Source organism: Furipterus horrens, unplaced genomic scaffold (genome assembly GCF_987537825.1).
Source record: "Furipterus horrens unplaced genomic scaffold, mFurHor1.1.pri manual_scaffold_1, whole genome shotgun sequence".
Lineage (NCBI taxonomy): Eukaryota > Metazoa > Chordata > Mammalia > Chiroptera > Furipteridae > Furipterus > Furipterus horrens.
The window spans coordinates 113043979-113051935 of NW_028327171.1; the positions used below are offsets into that span (position 1 = coordinate 113043979).

A 7957-nucleotide genomic window follows, 5' to 3' on the forward strand; every position below is an offset into this window, starting at 1 on the left:
CTCGCAGGCCGACACTCAATCCACTGAGCCAAACCAGCCAGGGTTAAATCACCACAGTAGGGCAAACAGTATTAGCCAAGTTGATGGAGACTCAGATATAGTTCCCACCTTTGTGTGCAGGCTGGGTAGAGAGAGGTCTCAACAAAGAAACAATGTGTTTTGCTAGAACTTATTTCTGGGAAAATGCTGCTCCTCCGGCCCTTTCCCTGAAGCCAGACGATTCAGTTCCTCCTTGTATGTTTCTGGCAACTTTTGAGCTTCTGTCCTATCACTGGAGCTTACAGAGACTGAGTCCGTCAGCAAGTAACATTGATCATGGGACCTTTAAGCAGAATGCCTGGATTAAATCTGTATATTGATTTGGATAATATGGCCATTCTAACTAAGATGATTCTTCCAATTCTCAGACAAGGAATATCTTTCCATTTCTTTGTATGTTCTTCAATTTCTTCTAATAATGTCTTGTAGTTTTCAGTGTATAGGTTTTTTACATTCTTCATTATGTTCATTCTTAAGTATTTAATTTTATTTTATTATTTTTTTTCACGAAGTGCATTTATTAGGAAGATAAACTCCAACTAACGACAAGCAGTTCTCTCGCACATGGGGCAACTGCACAGAAAAAAGATACCTTGACAGAGTCCATGGGATTCTGCGTACACCACAGAGGAGTTTAAGGCAGTTTAATTAGAGGTCACCAAGACTACATCTGTGAGAGAAACATAACTCAAATGTCCCCAATGCCAACAAATCTCTGAACTAGTCAGGCACTCAGCGACACATAAACAGTCTCAAAAGCAATTCCACACGATGCCAAACAGAAGGGCTGTTCGGAGACCTCCGAATGTAGGGGGTCAACACAGATGGATGGTGGTGCTATCTGTGGGCCTCCACCCACAAGATTTTATTTCACATGAACATTTCACACTATCTTAGGAAAGAAAATACACATTAGGTAAGAGAAAAATAGGTCTCAGTATCTCAGACCACCATCAGCATCACTGAAAACACAGGGCCAGGCACAGCGACACTGAGATACACGGACTTCCCTGGCTGACCCCTCGCAGGCCCTGGAACGAAGCTTAAAAATCCGCCGGGGTAAGTTCCGTCTTCCCATCCGTCGTTATCACCGGGATCAGGCTTCCTGAGCTCGGCCTGTTTTTCTTTGTGATCCAGTTGTGGAAGGTTTCGACAAGGAACTCCAAGGGTGTCCAGGAGCTGAAGTTGGCCTCAGGCATTGACTTCCTCTTCATCGGCGTGTCCACGGTAACCGGAACACCTTGATGGGCTCAGACCCGGGTGGCATGCCGCGGTTCTTCCCCACGAGGCTCTGGCAGATCTGATGGATGACACCCCCGGCCAATGTCAGGAGGCCTCCTTCCTTGAGGTGCTTGGCGGCCAGGTGGCTGGAGATGGTCGACGTCCACATGCTCTGCTTCCATATCAGATCATAGTTTTTAAAGAGAGACTTGGACTTGACATTGCCCCCAACCCATCCTCCATCCACACAAAGGATTGCATCCACCTTCTCTTCACCCAAGAGTTTTCCGACTTCAGCAGTCACCTGGTCAGCCTGCTCAGGAAACGAGTCTGTCATTTTAACAACAACCCTGGCACTGGCCTCTTCCTTCTCCACCACGTTGGTGCTGGCCCCCCACCAGTTGCGGGCCCAGAGTGCCTGCACACATAGGGGACCCAGCGCACCCCCGCTGCCTGCCGTACACCAGCGCCCTGCGCGCGTCACCCGCTGCCACCGCCATCCTGCTTCTCCCACTCGGCTCCTGCAGCTCAGAACGCCCGGAGACTGAACCAGGCTTTTTATTTTTTGTTGTATTAATTGCAAAAGGAATTGTTCTTTTTATTTCGTTTTCCTGGAATTTTCCTGTTAGTATATAAGAATGCAATGGATTTTTGTACATTGATTTTATATACTGCAACTTTACTGTATTTGTTTATTGTTTCTAACACTCACATCTATTAAAATCCGAGTGATATTTTTAAAAGAAATACAACAAAAAGTCATCATATTTGTATGGAACCACAAAAGACCTGAAATAGCCAAAGAAACCCTGAGGGAAAAAAGCAAAGCTGGAAGTATCACACCTCCTGACTTCAAAGGGACAATAATCAAAACAGCATGGTACTGGCAGAAGAATAGACACACAGACCAATAAAACAGAACTGAGAGCTCAGAAATATATAAGCCAATACTTTTTGATAGAGGAGCAAAAAATACACAGTCATAAAGAGAAAGCCTCTTTAATAAATGGTGCTGGGAAAATTGGAAAGCCTCGTGCAAAAGAATGACACTAGACTGCTATTTCTCACCCTACACAAAAATTAACTCAAAATGGAACAAAGACCTAAATATAAAACCTGAAACAATAAATTACATAGAAGAAAACATAGCTACTAAATGTATGAACTTTTTTTTTTTAGAGAGGATTTTGTCAATTTGACTTCAGAGACAAGGGAAGTAAAAGCAAAAATAAATGAATGAAATGATATCAAACAAAAAAAGAAAGAAAGAAAGAAAAAAATGATATCCAACTAAAAATCTTCTGCACATAAAAAGAAACCATCAACAAAACAAAAAAGGCAACCAAATGAATGGGAGAAGATATTTGTAAATAACACCTTTTATAAAGTGTTAATATCCAAAATATATAAAGAACTAATACAACTCAACAAAAACAAAGAGCATTTCAATTTAAAAATGGGCAGAGGGCCTGAACAGCACTTCTTCCAAGAAAACATACAAGTGGCCAACAGAGATATAAAAAGATGCTCAACTTCACTAGCTATTAGGGTAATGCAAATCAAAACTACAATTAGCCTTGGCTGATGTGGGTCAGTGGATTGAGCTCCAGTCTGTAAACCGAAGGGTCGCCAGTTGAATTCCCAGTGAGGGCACATGCCTGAGTTGTAGTTTGGGTCCCCAGTTGGGGGTATACAAGAGAGAACCAACTGATGTTTCTCCTTCACATCAATGTTTCTCTCCCTCTCTTTCTCCTTTGCTTTCCCCCCTCTCTGAAAATAAATAAAATCTTTAAAAAAAACTAAAACTACAATAAGATACCACCTCACACCTCTTAGAATAGCTATTATCAACATGATAAACAATAACAAATGTTGGAGGAATTGTGGAGAAAATGGAACCCTTATTCACTGCTGGTGGGAATGTAAACTGATACAGCCACTATGAAAAACAGTGTGGAGTTTCCTAAAAAAATTATAAGTAGAGTTTACCATATGACCCAGCAACCTCTCTTTTAGCTATCTACCTGAAAAATTTGAAAACACTTATTTGTATGGACATATGTTACCCGTATGTTCATGATGGCCAAGACATGGAAACAACCAAAGAGCCCAGTCAGGGTATATACAAATATCAATCAATGAATTCATAAATAAGTGAAACAATAAATCTCTCTCTCTCTCTCTCCTTTCCACTCTCTAAAATCAATTTTAAAAAAGATGATGTGGTACATATTTTACAATAGAATACTATTCAGCCGTAAGAAAAGGTGAAATACTGCAAGTTGTGACAACAAGGATGGAGCTTGAGAATATCATGCTAAGCAAAATAAATCAGATGGAAAAAGTCAAGAAACATATGATTTCACTCATATGTGGCATATAAAACTGAAAGTAACAAATGAACAAATATGACAAACAAACCTCACAGACACAGACAAGAGTATGGTGCTTACCAGAGGGCAGAGGGGTTGTGAGTAGTAAAGTAAAAAGGATCAAATATATGGTGATTGAAGGAGATTTGACTTTGGGTGGTAAACACACAATGCAGTATACAGATGATGTATTATAGAGTTGTACACTTGAAACTTACATAATTTTATTAACCAATATCATCCAATAAATTTAATTAAAAATTTTTAAAAAACTAAACTTAAACTTAACCCTAACCCTAATGCTAAACCTAATGAAAACCCTAAGCCTAACTCAAGCCTAGTTCTAAACCCATCCCAAAACCTAACCCTAAACCCAGCCCTTAACCTCAAGTTAATCATAATCCTAACACTGATTTCAAAGCTAAATCTAATCCTACCTTTAACCCTACCCCTGATCATAAACACAACACTAACCCTAAGCTTAACTCTAACTCAACTGTTGCCCTAAATTAAACCCAAAATTTGCCCCTAACCTTAACCCTTCCCCCACAAAAAGGAATTGCCTGGGACTCCATAAGCCGTCTGTCCACTCAGCCATAACTTCACCAGAAGTTATGGTGACTTCTCTTCCTAGCACTGGAAACCTGGGTTGGGGGCCTGGTATGGTCCCTCACTCATCAAGGGGCACCTCCACAGCTGAGATATAATACTTCTCCTGACTTTCAACTGCCACAGGTAGGTGTGGGATCAGTTTGGTTTGAGTCTCCGTCCCTCCTACTAGTCTCAATATGGCTTCTTCTGTATTGCTTAGGTATAGGAGTTCTGTTTAGCTAGACTTCAGGCAGTTCTCAGTAACAGTTATTCTATGGTTTAGCTGTGATTTTGGAGGTGAGTACAGAGTTTACCTACGCTATCATCTTGTCCAGATGTATGGGTAGACCATATTTTGTTTATTCACCCATTCATTTAATGAACTTTTGGGTTGTTTTCATAGTTTGATAATTATGAATAGTGTTGCTATGAATATTCATATACTACTTTTGTTTAGATGCCTGTTTTCAATTCTTTAGAGCATATACCTAAGAGTGAAATTGCTGAGTGATATCGTTAACTTATTGAGAATTCCCAAATACCAATACACTTCCACCAGCAATGGATGAAATTTCCAATTTCTCTACATCTTCACTAACACTTGTTACTTTCCATATTGTTTATTATGACCATCTGGGCGGGTGTAAAGTGGTATTGCACTGTCATTTTGGTTTGCATTTCCTGAGGACTAATGACATTGTGCACTTTTTGGTGTACTTGGCCATCTGTGTAACATTCTTTTGGGAGAGGTCTATTCAAATCCTTTGCTCATTTTTAAATTGGGTTGTTTATCTTTGTAAAAATTTTTATTTATTGATTTTAGAGAGGGGGGAGGAAGAGAGAGACAGAGAGACATTGATTTGTTATTCCCCTTATTTATGCACTTATTGGTTGATTCTTGTGTGTCCTGACCCAGGATTGAACCCACAACCTTGACAAATCAGGACGCCATTCTAAATGAGCTACCTAGCCAGGGTGGGTTGTTTGTATTTTTTGCATGAAGTCTACTTTAACTTCAGAAAGCAACTGTTTTTTCCAAATAATTTTCTTTTATTTTTACTATTTCTAATTTTAATGTAATGGCAAATGAAGGATCGCTTATTACATGGGATATTTTAAAAACATGGTTAAACAAATTGTGTGCATTGTTTACATGAAAGCATCAGATTTTGAGATGGCATTACCCTAGTTTTCAGAAAAACTAAATGTCCTGATTAGTGGGAAGTCTTAAGTCAAACTGAAATTCAAGTCTTAAAATCCTATTATCAGAACAGGTGGCAAAACACTTGTTTTTGTAACCTAAGAAGTTAAATACAATGGAATGACGAGTCTCCTCTGTTAAACCTCATTAATTCTCCAAAACAATATTTTAAATGTGGCTAGAAATTCAACAAATTATAGTAAGAGAGACTAAATTTTTATACAGATAAAAATCAAAAAGAGATATTGGCCACTATAATTTATTATTATTATTATTTTTAAAGTACATTTTATTAATTATACTATTACAGTTGTCCCAATATTTTTCCCTTTGCTTCCCTCTGCCAGGTACATCCCTTCCCTCCAGCAACACTCCACTGCCCACTCCCTTAGTTCATGTCCATGGGTCATGAAAATAAGTTCTTTGGCTCCTCCGTTTCCTATACTATTCTTGATGTCTCCCTGTTTATTTTGTACCTACCAGTTATGCTTCTTAATCTCTGCACCTATTTACCCATTCTCACCCTTCCCCCTCCCCACTGATAACCCTTCATATGATTTCCATATCTATGGTTCTGCTCCTGTTTTAGTTGTTCGCTTAGTTTGTTTTTGGTTTGTTTGTTGGTTGTTTTTTTTTTTTTTTTTTTAGATTCATTTGTTGATAGTTATGAGTTTGTTGTCATTTTACTGTTCATGGTTTTGATCTCTTCTTTTTCTTAAATGTGTCCCTTTAAAATTTCATATAATAAAGGCTTGGTGATGATGAATTCCTTTAGCTTTACCTTGTCTGGGAAGCACTTCATCTGCCCTTCCATTCTAAATGATAGCTTTGCTGGATAGAGTAATCTTGGTTGTAGGTCCTTGCTTTTCATCACTTTGAATACTTCTTTCCAGCCCCTTCTTGCCTGAAGAGTTTTTTTAAAAAAATCAACTGAAAGTATTATGGGAATTTCTTTGTAGGTAACTCTCTTCTTTTCTCTTGCTGCTTTTAAGATTCTCTCTTTATCTTTAACCTTAACATTTTGGTTATGACATGTCTTGGTGTGATCCTCTTTGTGTCCAACCTATTTGGGACTTTATGCTTTCTGAACTTGTATGTCTATTTCCTTCACCAAACTAGAGAAGTTTTCCTTCATTATTTTTTCAACTAAGTTTTCAATTTCTTGCTCTTCCTCTTCTCCTTCCGGCACCACTATGATTCAGATGTTGGCATGTTTAAAGTTGTCCCAGATGTTTCTAAACATCTCCTCATTTGTTTCAATTCTTGTTTCTTCATTCTATACTGGTTGACTGTTTATTTCTTCCTTATGTTCCAAATTGTTGATTTGAACCCTGGCTTTCTTCCCTTCAACATTGCTTTCATGTGGATTTTTCTTCATCTCACTTAGTATAGCCTTCACTTCTTCCCTTATGTGTTTGCAGTAGTCAAGCATATCTGTCAAGTCTGTCAAGCCTGTGAGCATTATCACCAGTGTTTTGAACTCTGTGTCTGTTAGGTTGACTATCTCCTCATCTCTTAGTTCTTCCTCTGCATCTTGATCTGCTCCCTCTTTTGGGCCATACTTCTCTGTCTTGTCAACTTGACAGCCTCTTGTGTTTGCCTCTGTGTCTTAAGTAGAGCTGTTGCACCTGTTACATTATAAGGGGTAGGGCCTTAGATATTTGTCTGTGTAGGGCAACCTGTTTCACCACCTTGTGGTGCTGTGTGTGTGTGGGGGGGAGCGGTCAGAGAGGAAATAATGTCACTTGTTCAGCACTCGCTCCTTTTCCTCTCGCTTCACCTACTTCTTGTATGCAACTTGTGCCCTTCTGGCTGTTGTCCTTGTGATGGTTCCGAGAGTAGTTGGGTTTGTGGACATTCTAGGACCAGGGGGCCTCTAAAAAGTCTCTCTTGAGAGACTGCTTTCCACAGTCAGAAGCAGTGAGGCTCTATCTTCCTAGCACTGGAACCATGAGCTGTGTGGTCTGGCCTGGGACTGGGATCACTCCTCAGGTGTGCCTTCCAGCTTTTATAATGTGTGACTGCTCTTTCTGATGGCCAGTTACAGCCATTGCCTTGCTGTCACTGCCACTGCCACTGCTGCCACAGATGCCACACAGCATCCTCTCCTTCCCAGCCACACCCTCCTACCTCTCTGAATGAGTATTGCTTTTTTATATATTTGTTTGTTGAACATCCATGCAGTTTGATTTTCTGGTAGTTCTGGGGTTTTTTTTTGTTTGTTTGTTTTGTATTGTTTTGTTTTGAGGTAGACACAATTTTTCTTATGGTTGTGGAAGGAGGCAGAGCATGTCTACTTACACCTTCATCTTGGCTGGAAGTTTTTCCAGGTTTTTCTTTTGCTTACATCAGGCAAACTGTATTACAATGAGGAAAATTATGGCTCACACGACCGAGGGATTTAAGTTTTTACATACCCATATACACCAAATTGTAAACATCCAAGACTCAGGGAACACACAAAAACTAACTCTTAGTGAATATTAATTGCATTCAACCAGTTAGGAAATACAGTTTCTCTAAGTAGAAACAG

At 39.4% G+C, this 7957-nt stretch overlaps 1 pseudogene; it reads right to left on the reverse strand.

The window, feature by feature from the left end:
* Positions 1–1082: 1082 nt before the first annotated feature.
* LOC150021755 (dihydropteridine reductase pseudogene) lies at positions 1083–1760 on the reverse strand (annotated as a pseudogene).
* Between the last annotated feature and the right edge of the window lie 6197 nt (positions 1761–7957).